Raw genomic sequence first — 14,703 nt, 5'->3', positions numbered from 1 at the left:
TCTTTATGTCATAGTATCATTCCAGCTTGCAGACAGTTGATGGAGGAAGGAGCAATGTCTGAGCTCCAAATAGGATTCAAGGCACATTAAGTTTACAATATGCTGTTTTTGTAACTGTTCACGTGCTACACAAATGTAATTGCTTGTGCTCCTCTTTTCTTCGGTGCCTGACATATTGTATATCTCATTGTCGACTTAGGAGGCCATGGCTCTGTAAATACATCTCTTTTAAATATTCTATATTTGATTTGAGTTACACATTAATTTTTTAATGCAGCCACATAATGGAAGGAGAAGGAAGTCAACAGAGGGGAGAATGAGTATGATTATTTCATTGAATGCCCTAGTTTGTTTTCTTTCTGTTTATTGGAAAAAAAAAACCCTATGATGTAAAAGAAATCAAGATAATTCTGTGAGTCTGAATGATCTTATTGGATGGTGATTATCTTTAGTTGAGATGATAAGCACTTCCTGAAGTTTGAAACTGAGAAACATAAGAAGGAAGAATGTATTAACTTTCAATATGTCTGGAATTTAAAAGGAGACCACATTATTGGTATTAAAGTATAATCTTACTGTATTTGTCTTCATGGTTGGAAATAATTTCATATACGCATTACTCAGGAATGAGACCCATGAAATTGTTTGGAATCAGGTTGGCTTTTAGGTTGAGAAAGATCACGATGTGAAATCTGTGGCCTTCCAGATGATGGTGAACTATAATTCTGAATGTCCCAAGTCAGTATGGCCAGCAGTGAAAGATGCTGGGGATTGATATTAAGAAATATTATAAACCATTATTACATGCACATTAGAAATTTAAAAAATGGTTTATTGACTGTATCTACTCTGGCTTTTCTATTTATATCCAAAGCAGCCAGCAATTGGGGGTGGGGGGCCTAAGAAGAATAGTTGGATAACAGCAGAGAGATAAATCCCACCAGGTATAAATGTATGTTCAGGGAGGGTAGAGGGAATGCAGGTTTCAGTCTGGCTGAAAGTACATGGATATTAATGAAAACAATAGGTAAATATAAATTAAGAAAAAGATCAGACTAGTTCGGAGATAAAATCTAATATGACAAAGAAATGAAAGCGTGTAAGCTGAATAGTACAGTAAATGATACACGCACTTGAAGCATGAATTTAGCTACTATGTCTATTTTTTAGTAATGAGGACTCAGGTGGGTTCAGAAAAAGTGAATTATATTAAGAATATAATCCAAGCTAAATAAACCATTTTTTTTCAACCAGGAGCCACGGTTCTTCAGTTGCTGAGGTCAATAGGTTAACACAAACTACAACAGGCTTAACACAGTTTTAAATATGAAGAAAAACTCCAGAAGTCTTCCCCAAAACCTGGAGGAAAAAAAAAAGATGAAACTTTGGACCCAGCTATGTTGGCATTGTGCACTTTCAATCACCATCTTCTCCCCTGGAGTCCTTGGCTGGTAAAATGTGATATATTCCTGGTCTATTTGATATTCTTTCTGTGGCAACATTTGGAAAATCAAACTAGGACACACAATGCTACTGGAGATTCCACCATTTTGTGGAAAGAGCTGAGTTTTGTAAATACACAACATCGAGACTCTTTTCTTGCCTTTTGGCAAACATAGTAGTGAAAACACTGTTGCTTACAAGCAATGGAAAGTAAAGTATGACTTACTAATTGTATTTTCAGAAAAATAATTAAATAGTGAAGATTCTCAGTTTCGGATGTGGGACGTTATACTTGGATATAGTTCCCTATTTCTGTTCTACAGCAATATGGCAAGTCTTTTTTCCTCCCCCCCCCCAATTGAAGAAAGTAAATAAATTGGCAGGCTATTGTTATATTGTTAAATCATGGGGGGGGGGGGAAATCAATGAAAATGCAGGAATGAGTTATTCTTTATGTCAGTTTGTTTAGAAGATATAGGCTGAGAGCAGTAGAATTCTTTAGCAGTTGCCAGGACTGACTTTCCATGAGGCAGTAAGTAAACTGCCTCAGACTTCAGATGTGGAGGGCCAGGAGTGGCAATGGGCTGGCTTTCCCTTGAGGACAGAGATTGTGTCCACATGACCTGCTGTGGTCTCCTAAGCACACATCAGCTCAGGCCAGGAAGCCTTGCAATTACCTTTTAGGGTAGGTTAGAGATGATATAATTTCTTCACTTTGGCCAAGTTGCAGAAGGACAGAGAGGAGACAGTGGTGTCTGGAAGGTTGCCTAGTAAGCTTGTGGAAAAAAAAAAAAAGATTTGAAATGGATGTTGTAAGTGGTACTTGCTGCCAGTTAAGAATAATTTGACTTGTTCCACACATCTACAGTAATAAGCATTCTAAATAAATATGCAGCCATGAGATTCAATTATACAAACGTCTGTACTTATGATTCAAGATGGAATTTCTATTTTTGAATGAAAACAATATTTTCATTCATTCAGTGAAACAAAAGATTTGGTAAAAATCAAAAGAAGTCTGGTAGCACCTTTTCAGTCTAGTCTTTTGCAAACCACAGCTCATTTTATCTTTAGAGTCCTGATGTTGAACTTGGGTCCATTAACTCTTTTGTGCAAAGTCTGACCTGTTTCTCCTATGTAGAATCCAGAGGGACATTGCTACTATTGTAGATGATGACATATTTCACAATACAGAAAGAGCATATGAAGGTGCTTCTAAGCTTGTGTGTGAAGTTTGTATGAAGTTTGTGTTATTGGTATGAGGGCAAAGTAGACATTTGGGTTTGTTGAAAGGTCTGGTTCCTATACCAGCATAACTATTCTGTGGTTACTTGTGAGAATCTACTTCAGATTGGGTGATTGTCTGTATGCAAGTATGGGCCTGCCATCCAGTGCCTGAGAAAGTGCAGTGTCATTGTCCAGGATGGGCTTTAGCTGATTAAAAATGGGCTCGAGTGGCTTGGGCTGTAGATGACAACCAGCAGTGTTCTGTTGCTCTGTTTTTGTGGTCAGTCTTTTAATAGATTTGTCTACTGATCTCATTGGGTGGATACTACAGTCTCCTGAATGCCTGGTTTAATTCCTTCGGTTGAGCACCTCTGTCAAGTGAGTGAGAACAAATATAGTTTTAGTGTACAGCCTGGCTATAGGCAATAGGTTTGGTGGTGTGTTTTGTATGGAAGCTGGAAGTATTTAAGTATGCATGGTGATCTAGAGATATCTGTACAATGTAGTGTTTATGGGTCCGTTATGTAGTTTTACTGTGACATCAAGGAAGTGTTCTGTAGACAGGGTTCAGGTTAAGGCTAAGCTTGACAGTGGGGTGGACATTGTTAGGATCTTGATGGAATTTGGCATGATATTTTTTTTCCCCATGGAGTCCTGATGATGCAGATATCAACTAATCTAAGGTAAAAGAGGGTTTCAGGGGTTAACAGTTGAAAAAGTATTGTTCTAGGTCAGCCATAAAGATGCTAGCAGATTGTATAAAAAGGTTTTGTATCTCCACTCTAACACAAAATTAAGTACATGACTGTGTACTGATAACTTACAGTGTGATATCACATAGTTACAGTTTTTCCATCTTTATATGGGTTAGCCATGGGCACCCATAGACGCATATGCATCTTTGCTTCTCTTTTCTCCCATTGTCAGAGAAATGACATATAGCCCATAGGTTGGGTCCAGAATAGAAACAGCCACCATATACTACTGCTGAAGCAAGATGAAACCTTGGGCCAGACAGTGGCCATCATGGTGATGCCATAATGTATATCACTTCTTTTCCATCACTAATGTCTGCCCACTCACCATGGTGAAATTGCCAGGGTTTTCCTTCTCTACTTCTCTTCCTAGCAGTCAGGAAAGCATTACTTTCATTTTAAAAGAAAGCTTACAAGTGGCAGAACTTGGCTGGCCTTATTTAGGCAGGGAAGTTAACCAGGTTTGGGCTTGGTAAACATTTAGGTGGGAGACTTTCAGCTATAGGACTATAAACTAATGTGGGAAATCAAAAGACCTCCCAGAAAAAGGCAATTGCAAACCACCTCTGTACTGTTCCAAGAAAAATGCATGGATATAAAAATAGATGTATAAAAATACATGTCCATGAAATCACCAGAATTGAACGTGACTCAACGGAGGCTTTAGTTTTAGATGAAATATGTATGACATGCGTGAGCAAAAAATGATGGTCCAAACTATGCATGGTTGTAGATGGAAAGATTAAAAGAAATTGACTAAAAAAACCCCTAAAAATAGCAGCAGCAGCAGCTGAGTTTATCCAGATGATGAAAATATCATCAATTAATCTCAGACAGAAGAGGGTTTCTGAGAGTAACAGTTGAGAAAGCATTGTTATAGATCAGCCATTGGGCTGTTGATCACCAACAGTACATGGCCTTTCTAGCAACTACTTCTTCTCCTGCTGTTATGAGGTATATGCCTTGTTCTCACATTCTAGACACAATGAAATATGATGTACTTGGCATGTCCCTATTGAGAAGCTATTGCCTCTGAAAAACTAACATCCTTCTAATGCCTTCTTTATAGAAGAGGCTCCAAAATAGATCCTACCACATTTGTGGAAAACTCCTTTATGGAATCAGAATCACACCACTGTTCGCATGTAATTAATGTAATTTTATCTCTATGATGGGCAACAGATACTCAGATTTCTAGTGAAAGAACCTTCCCAACCCTCCTTTGCAGTGACAGAGATTAAACCATGGGTATGCTGTATGCAAAGTATGGGTGCTTCTATTGAGCTACAACTTGACTGACAAACGACAAAGACATTGCTCTTAGTTCTATATATTACCAACCATACTGAATTCTAGAAGATTACACTAATGAACTTTCCCCTTATTTTCTTGAAATTGGAATTAAGCTATTACAGAGATAATGTATTGGATTGAACAAAACCACTAAAAATCTAGATTATTTGCCCATGATGATTCCTGAAGATGATTCACACATTTATTCTTCTAAGAACTTTAAACAAGAATGAGATAATTTACTTTAGTTTCTTTACATATCTCTTTTTTCTGTTTTTGCTTTATTTCTTTGCACTTTATTCTCTTTCTTTTTTTTTCTTTTTCTTTTTCTTTTTCTCTTCTCTTTTCTTTTTCTAGATTTGTCTTTTACTTATGGAAAAATCTTTAATAAAATTATTTTTAAAATGAGATAATTTAAATTAATGGGTACAACAAATTAACTCTCTTAAAATTTACAGCATAACCCTAATAACATTAAAAACTGGAGAGGAGTTATGTTAAATACAGAAACTGAAAAATTATTAGGGTTTTAGCCAATTTTAAAGCTTCCTTTGCATTATTGTGCCTCTGGGAAAATCTTTCTTAATAGTGAGTTAGTCTCAGGATCTTCAAAATAAGGTGTTGTTACCACCTACAATGAACTTTTAATGCTTCAACTGATGTAAGAAAAAGTTGGTCTGAAAGAAAAGAAAAAAAGCTCTTATGCTTTTTTAGAGTATATAGTACAGCTTGAGGTTTTTAGACATGCCAGAAAAATACTGAATTTAAGATATTTAAATATGTGATGTTCCCTGTGATGAATGATAGATTTATTAATCTGTTTATGCACACTGGGCTAAATTCAGATTAAGTTGTTTAAACTGACATCCCATTCAACTAATCTTGACTTAGATCCCATTGACTTCCATTGCAATTAAGTCAAAATAATATCACCTAAATCTAACTCATTGAGTTTAATAATCCTAAATGTGCATAAAAAATGAATAAAATTCTCAATCAACATTGTATAGATGTACAATTCCCCCCTCCCACTTGGCTTTGTATGTTTATTTCTTACTTTCTTTAATGGAAGCCTTTGGATCTTGCTTGTCAAGATGTTTAAGGCAGCCGACAATAAGGGAAAACTTGTTATTTCTAAGGATTATGGAATACATTTCTACGCATACAGAGAGATGGTATAATGTCCTATATTTACTGACCGTGATGCCTACCCATTTATTTAAAAGCTTCAGTAGCATCTTATACTGAATACAAGTAGATTCAAATACATTTTTAAGTAAACCTGCTTCTTATGCTGTCTGCACCAGTAATAAGCAACCTCCAATAGCCAAAGGCCACATTGGTTTCTAAGCTGAAGACCATAATGGGCAGGTTTGTGATGGTAAATGAGCAGGAACAAAAGGAAAATAAAGAATAATTAGAACTTAGGAAAAAGTATAAAACATTAAAACCAACATTTTTAAAAGCTTTCCAAATCTTAAATGTTGGTCACCTATCCCTGTTCTACATAGAACACCTGAGTTAGATAATCCAGAGGAACGGCGTTTATGGTGTGTCGCCAAAACGAGCAAGATTGCAGCATCAACATTGGAATCAAAGACCCATCCCTTTGGACAGGCATGTACAAAAGGGGTAGGGCTTGGATCACAGTGTTGTGACCACTATCTTGTCTGTCACATTCCCCAGAGTTGCTGCCGAGCTTTGGATTTTATGCGCAGTGGCAGTAGTGTGCTGATGATATGCAGGACTATTCCTCATTTGCATTAGACCCAGTCTAGGCAGCTGAAACACTTAATCTATGCCTGGCTGTAGCAAACTAAATTAAGGATCAGTTAACTAAAGCTGAATCCAGAGAAGTTACAAGTATCATTGATGGATGGTTCTGATTAGCTGTTCTGGATTTAGTGATGTCCTACCTGTTCTCTATTGAGCTGTCCTCTCCCTGAAGGATCAAATTTTAGGTTCAAAGTAGCTTTTGGATTCCTCTATCACTAGAGTCACAAGTGTTCTTTTATCATGCCTTCTCTGGTGTTTCTGTGTAACACAGACTTCTTTTTACCAACTTAGGCTGATATGCCAACCACATCCCTCAAGGGGTGGAAAGAAAGCGAATTCAGTGATCTATGCATGACATTCTCCCATCTGTAGCACTGCAGTGCACTTGACATGAAGTAGCCCTTGAAGCAATAGCTGGATTGGTGATTGGAATGTGTTATACTCATTTTAATCCAATTTACTGGCTTCTGGATGGTTTGGGGTCAGTTGTACTGATGGTAACCTATAAAGCCTTGACAGTTTGAAATGACATTATCTGATGGACCATTTCTTTCCATATGTTTCTAATCATGCCCTGAGATTGTCATCAGACATTCTGCTCTGAGTATCCCTCATAGTCAGAAATTTAGCCAGATGAAATTCAAGAGATTTTTTTCAGCAGTAGCCACATGATTGTAGAATGTTCTCTGCAGAGATGACTGGTGGACTCCTACTTTTCTGAAATTGGGCAAATATTTTATTCTTTTGGCTTTTAAACTTAAAATTCATATAACTACCCAATGGGCTTTTAAAACCTTCCTTCCTTCCTTCCTTCCTTCCTTCCTTCCTTCCTTCCTTCCTTCCTTCCTTCCTTCCTTCCTTCCTTCCTTCCTTCCTTCCCCTTGTATAGCCGTTACAGCTGGATTTTGTATTTGTACCCCATTTTTTCATTTTATCTATATTGAACTCAATTTGTTGTATTCTGCTGTTTTATTTTGTAAATATATATATTGCTGTGAGAGGAAATAGCTATTGGGTAACTCATAACTGGAATAACATAATCATACAATTTTATTTCTTTTTTTAAAAAATAGATTTGTTTTTCCTGAAAGAAGTTGAGGATGCCCTCTCTTATTCAACTGCCACAAATGCCTTGGTGTTATTCATATGAAAACTTCTAGAAACCTAAATGAAAATGGGGGGGGGGGAACAGTTTGAAAAGAAGTATTAAGTGGAGCATCACAGGCACTATCCTGGCCTGTTTAACAATTCTATCAATTACTTGGATTGCAGAGTTGAAGGGACACTTCTAGATTTCATAGATGACAGAAAAGTAGGGGTTGTGACTAAGACATTAGATGAAAGAGAGAAGATTCAAAAAGATCTAGAAAGGCTTAGACAGTAGACTGAAATAAATAGGATAGAATTTAAGAGGGAGAAATTTAAAGTACTGCATCTGGGTAGGAAGAATGTGACACACAAGTATAAGATGGGAGAGATCTGGTTCGGCAGCAGTGTAGGTGAAAGGGATCTGGGTGTCCTTGTTACCATGAGTTAAACATGAGCCAACAATGTGATGCAGCTGCTAAAAAGGCAAATACTATCCTACATTAATAGGAGCATAGAATCCAGATCACAGGAGGTAATTGTTTCACCATGCTCTGCCCTGGTAAGACCCCATTTGGAGAACTGTGTCCAGTTCTGGGCATCACAGTTCAAAAAGGAAAGTGACAATTGGAAATGACATCATTGCAGGGCAGGGTTTTGCTGCAGTGTGCTTAGCCTAGAAAAAGACTGCTAAGGAGAGCTATCTGAAGGATTATCACCTAGAGAATTAGTGGATTTACTCTCTGTTGCCCTGTGGGTGGAAACTACAAGGAAGGAGGTTCAAACTACATAGATACCAGGAAGAGCTTCCTGACTGTGCAAATGGTCAGCCAATGGAACAGGCTGCCACATGATGGGATGAGTGCTCCTTCACTAGAGGACTTCAAACGAAGTTTGGATGGCCATCTGTCAGAAGTGCTATAAGTGCTATAATGGGAGAAGATTTCTGATCTGGAATTCTTTAAGAAGAACAAGACAACTTTCCTCCAGCTTCTTGCTTGAAATCAGAAGTGGTCAAACTATGACTGCAAGATTGTATGCAATCCCCAATTTACCTTCGTGTGCCATTGGAGCTGTATCTGAGGGTGAATCAGTGTCCTGATTTCCTACCATTTCAAGTCTGGAAATGGTGGGAAATAGTCTAGGCTCTTAAGTAGTGTAACACAGTTTAAAACAAAGAAACCTCCCATTTCCAAAACCAGAGAAATGCAAATTCCCCATCCTGCACACGTGAAGTGAATGGACATATCCCCTTCATCTTATTGCCACTGCAAAACTGTGGCTCTTAAGTACCAAACAGTTGTCTCAGTACTTCTGAACTGAAGGCCTGTAGCCTTTTTATAGGTTCAGAATCTTTTATTTCCAAGAATAAGTCTTTTGTATCAGACCCCACTTGGTTGGTGCTGAGGAAAGTGGTGTAAATACAGTTAAAGAAGGAATGGGGACTGCCTTCAGGCTAATAGGCACAGCAGGTCCCAGTCAGTCCTTAGTCTCTAAACAACACAAACCACATTGTGGTTTGCTGCAACAGGAAAATCTAGGCATTTGTCCTAAGCATCACACTAGGTGGGGTCAGTGTGGCAAGCAGAAGTACAGCAGACACCTCAGTGCCTACTGTGTAGGGTGACTGCTAGACAGTTGCAAGTAGATACCAAATATTTTAATTCTTTGCTCCCATCTAGTAACTGTCCAGACTTTTACGTCCCAGATCTGGCACCCTTAGTACTGATACTACATGCTGGTGCCTACCCACCTGCAAGAGAGCATTCAAAATTGCCACTGCTTCTGTTCTTCCCCTTGAGTGGCTTCGGTGTACAAGCTCAGGGCACCAGAGCATATCTTGCATCCCTGACTATAACCACTAGTGCTTAAACTGACAACTAATTTTGGAATGGCAGCTCCATCTGCAAGGCTTGCCTTGAAGAGAGTTCAATTTATGCCCCTAGTCAAGGAACTTGTAAGTAAGTAATTCTGTAAAGTCTGCCCACTTCAGTTTGGTATCATTCATGAAGGAAATGCAGGCAATGAAATTCAGAGCTGAAGAGTCATCTCACATTACAGTAGCGGTTCAGTTAAAGACAGCATTTTCCTATCAGTGCCGACTAATATCTTTCTAATTGCAGCCATCATCTTATCTTTAATTTCTTGAGGTTTCTGCCACCCTTGGAGCTGAGAAGGGATTGCCTAAATTGAGGCATCTTTATAACACCATCGGTCGCTATGCTCTGAAGAAGCATTAGTCATCTAGAGTGATATTTAAAAGGATTTCCCCACTCATTCTAGGAATATTCATTTAGGATCTGTTTGTGTGCACTTTCCAGAAAATATTGAAATGGGCATATTATTCTCGTTATTTGCTAGGGAGAATTTCCCCCAACTGTTTTATATATATATTTTTTTAGCTGTCAACAAAATTAATTAACATGAATTAATGCTATTCTGGTTGACATTTATTAATCAGATTTTCTCTGACCCAAAATGACAATAATTTGGATTTCACTGGGTTTGCTTATACTTTTTTTTGCTCCAACCACTAAGCATCGGCCATGATGCCAATATGTTTTTGCATATCCTGACTAAAGACCAGAGGGTCTCCAAAGCCAATGTTTTTCTACTAGGAAACAAAAATCAACATTTTACAAAAATGTTGGAGCCTGCCTTTGATCAAGGCAGCTCATTACAATCAGTTATATCTACACTGGGATGCCCAAATTTTGGAGAACTGAGGCAGGGTCAGGTCAAAAGCTAAACCTGATTTCATTTCAGCAACAGTGAAATTAAATTAAATGCAGTGGATCTTATCACTTGCCATGTATTCAGTAGGGTGCAATAGTGAAGACCAGAGCAGGCAGGACCCAAGTTCAAATTCTGACTTTAGACTTCAGTCCAACTTACCCCCCCCCCCCCCCACAATTGTTCTGGGAAAAATTGGAGGAAGAAGAATCTGGGTTCGTGGAGGAAAGGCAGGATATAAAGCTACCCGCTAAAATAGATAACATACAATATTTCCCCTATTTCTTAAAATTAAAAATTGTAACCTTGGACAGCTTTCATATGTGCTTGGAAGGCTGAATCCCAAGTTTTTTTGGGGAGGGGTCACATGTGACTGTGGGGCTGGGGTTGTGCATCCCCACTTTATGCTTCCCAGCTCTACCGGGCAATGGCATGAACTGAACCTGGGGCCTTTCTGCAGGCAAGTATGTATACCACAACTATGAAGGATTACTCTCAAACTCCATTGGCTGTTTGGGATTTAGTTTTGTGCAGTTTTCTCCATGGGCACCTGTGGGGGAAAGTGTCAGAAAAGTCAACATGGTGGTCATGACCATGTGATTGAAACCCTGTCCTGTTTTTATATCTTTTGTGCATGCAAGGCATGTAAAAAGGGGACACGGCTTTGATTGCACAGTCATGACCACCATCTTGACTTTCTGACACCACCCTCTGCAGATGACCCAGGTTTGCTCCTTTTCTCAGGCAGCTGCTCACGTGTCCCTGGGATTACAGCAAAAGCAAATTCTGTGTCAGATACAAAGAGTGAAGAAGTTTCTCTTCCTCTTCCCCTTCCTTTATTGACGATTGGAATCTATACTCCTATAGCATCCTTCCTTGGTCTGATGGCAATCCTTCCTACTGTTGTCTGAGTTCTTAGGGATTTCAAAATAGCTGAAGCCAACAGGCACCCTGATACTGGGTGCCTTGTGGGGGAGGAAATAAATCTATATAATTTGCTTTAGAAACTTTTCTTCAGTCTCAGGTATAACTACCCAACCCATTCTAAATTGAGTCTTGTAAATTCATCCATGACTAGGTTACTTATTTTAGCTGATTCAACAAAACAAAACTCTAAGCTGGGTCACTTCTGATTAGAATTAGTATTAGTATTGGATAGGAAATGCCAAGCTATTGACTAGACTGGGAAATCAGAAAAACATTCCAGAAGGAAGTTGTGGCAAATCAGGTCCATATTACTTCCAAAAGACCTACATAGGATCATCAGGGGTTAAGTTAATCCCGAGGGCGTATTTACCTTACTAAAAGGTTCTTACCTGCACTTTTAGAAAGAAACACTGTGTCTCAATAACAACTGTCTCCAGTGATGGAATAGGAAAAAACCACTACAAATATATTTCTAGGAAGAGTTTGCTAGCAGATCTGCTAGCATATCTGTTAATGATTGAATTGATGATCTGCATTTGGTAGCTTGAACTAATGCAGTCAAGAGATAGATTGATATCTTTGGTATGAGTCCCAGTGTCAGAATCACTTTGGTGTTCTCTCTCTCTCTCTCTCTCTCTCTCTCTCTCTCTTACTATAGATCTGTAAACTGATTGTTTTAAGAGCATAAGCAGTATGGGCTCCTCGGAATATAGAAAATTTACATGAGGGAGTTCTCCAAATGGTTTGGATAAAACTTTGGTCAAAATGTTACCCTCCAAAGCTGCATTTGGGAATGCCCAACTGCTCCCCCGTATTGATTTAGGACTGGATCTACTACTCTTTCCTTCTCTGAGTCTCAGGAGCACAAAGTCTTCAGAACTGCTTATCAGTCCCCAAAGCCTTGGTTGTGTAGATGTCTAGAACTCTTCCCAAAATTGCTCCTGTACTGTGATTATTAATATGACAGAAAGGGAAAGTATTAAATACATTGGGGAGTAATAATTTTAATTGTATTTCAGTAATTTAAAGTAAATGAAGTTTCTGGCCCAGTCCTGTCTACATCTTTGTCCTAGCTCTACCTTCTTTTTAGAATATGAAAGACCCAATGTGGTCCTTGGCTCTGGATGCTTATCAGAGGGACAATGGCTGATGGATGCTAGGAAAGTGTGATCTAAATAAACACCCACTGCAGGCTTCCCAGCTTGTTTCTGTCCAGATTGATGGCACTCCAACACCCAGAATTCTCCACCCAATTCTAGGAGGTCCAGCACAACATATCTGGAACTCAAAATGGCCCAAAATGGGGAAAGCTGATCTACTACATTTATATGCACTGTTCTGTAGTTGCCATGGAAGCAGAAAGAACCATGAGAATCTTGAAAGTCAACTGACATTACGTTAAAATCCTGATGCCTCATCATCATCTGTTGATGGAGCAGCACTGTTCACATTGTCATGATTCTGGTGTGGGCAGACAAAGGGAGGTGAAGGGGCCTATCTAGTGATGTGATCTGACTATAGAAAATGCTCCACAAGGTGTCCACTCCTGCTCTAGTAGATGCAAAGAAGAAAGTTCTGGGGAACAGCAGAAACACTGAACTCTGGACATAGCATGGATTTGCTATGGATAGTGCCACATTTGGTATGCTTGTCCTATATTTCCATGGCATCATTTTACAGAGTTTACAACAGACATTACATGGTGTCTGAAAATAATCTTAAAAAATAAAGCAGCAAGAAGAGCTAACTAAAGCCTTCAAGGAAACTTTGTGTTTGAATGAAATGATGTGGAGTGAGAATTAAACTACATGAAGTCAAGGAGAAGTGTTGCCAGAGAAACACATAAGAAAGATGAAAGATGAATTAAGCATACTTGATGAGTCCTTTTATACAGAGGAGAGAATTATTGTATCCCAAAATCTAAATAAAGAAATAGTGAACAACCGGTTCATGATCAGCTGTGAAGTAAACTGTGTAAAGTAGGCTGCTAGATTCCCTTTGGTGGGAACAGCAAGATCTGCAGTGTACAGAAGAGCTTTGGATTAATGTCATGTGAAAAAAAATGAGGATGCCTATGTACCAACATGAGATTCAGAGCAATTACTTTATATGACATTAGAATTTCATAAAGAACAAATAGGACTCTCATAGTACCAAATGCCAAGGGGATTTTAGAGAACAATTCAAATTACTACTTTACTTCTAGAGTGAAAAGAAAATCTGTTAGTGGAGATATTAAAGTCATAGGGTGGATGGAGCCTGTTGGAGATGTGACAATAGTGGCATTCTTTAATCAAGAGGCTAGACTACAAGAAATCCCTCCCAGCTCTACAATTCTCTATTCTATGGATAACTGTGCAGACAATCTAGCAGAGTCCACAAACTTACATGATAGCAAAGTGTTCAGTAGTTTAGATGCTTAAAAGAGATGCAGCAGTTGAAATTGGACAATTTTATTAAAAAATCTAATTTGGGAGAGAACATTAATAGCAATAATTATTATTAGAGGGATAAAATATTCTACTATGCACAGTAAATCCTCACCTTATTAAATGGGAATAACAATATATGTATATAGTTCTAATAAAATTGGGTGTGCTGGTCATGAGGCACATCAGATTGCTCTAAAGCTGTTTTCAAGTCAAGAGATTTTTTAATAATAATGACAATAAAGCTCTATTTTATTTATCTATTCATTCATTCATTCATTCATTCATTCATTCATTCATTCATCATATTTATATAGCCGCCCATCTCACAAAAAAGTGACTCTAGCCATTGAAGGCTTGGGAGTATCCTTTTGTAAGTAGTACCTCATGTAGGAATATTCACACCAGCTCATGAAATTTGCATTTTAGTTATTTTTTTAAAAAGAAGCTACAGTAGACAGTTTTTTTCTTATAAATATTATATGATTATTGTAGTGAATAACAATAGCTTGTATAGAATAGCATAAGCATGCATGGAGTAAAATTGGGCTTTAGCTGCACTCATAGTTTACTGGGCAAAATGTGCCAAAATTGACTGGTATAGTCCTTACTACTAGCAAGGAATACTTCCTATATTACAGTGCAATTAAGACTGGTAATCTAGTCTACACTTTCTCTATTTTATTAAAAAGCATTTTGTGGAAGCTTCATTTGACCAAAGCCATGACAGGAGGAAGACGTCAAAATCTGGCCACTATAAATTTTCAGTTCTGGTTATGAAATGATGTCAAATGTACCAACTGTAGTTTCCAAATGTAGTACATCAGTTATCTAGATTAATGGAGATAGCAGCATCCTGGTCCAAGGAGGGCTTCAGCTGTTGCACCAACATAGCCCTCATGGCTATGACTTCCACCTGGTGTTCCAGTGGGAGATACAACTCCAAGAAGGGTCCACCTCCAAGTTGCAAACCAGGAATTTTTGCCTCCACACTGGGCGAGGATTTCTGCACCATTTCTGGCATGGTTGGGGGT

The sequence above is a fragment of the Python bivittatus genome, unplaced genomic scaffold (genome assembly GCF_059951505.1).
Source record: "Python bivittatus isolate LINGU-HERP-01145 unplaced genomic scaffold, Pbiv_v1 ctg000850_np1212, whole genome shotgun sequence".
Lineage (NCBI taxonomy): Eukaryota > Metazoa > Chordata > Lepidosauria > Squamata > Pythonidae > Python > Python bivittatus.
Note: the sequence above shows the minus strand (reverse complement) of the source record.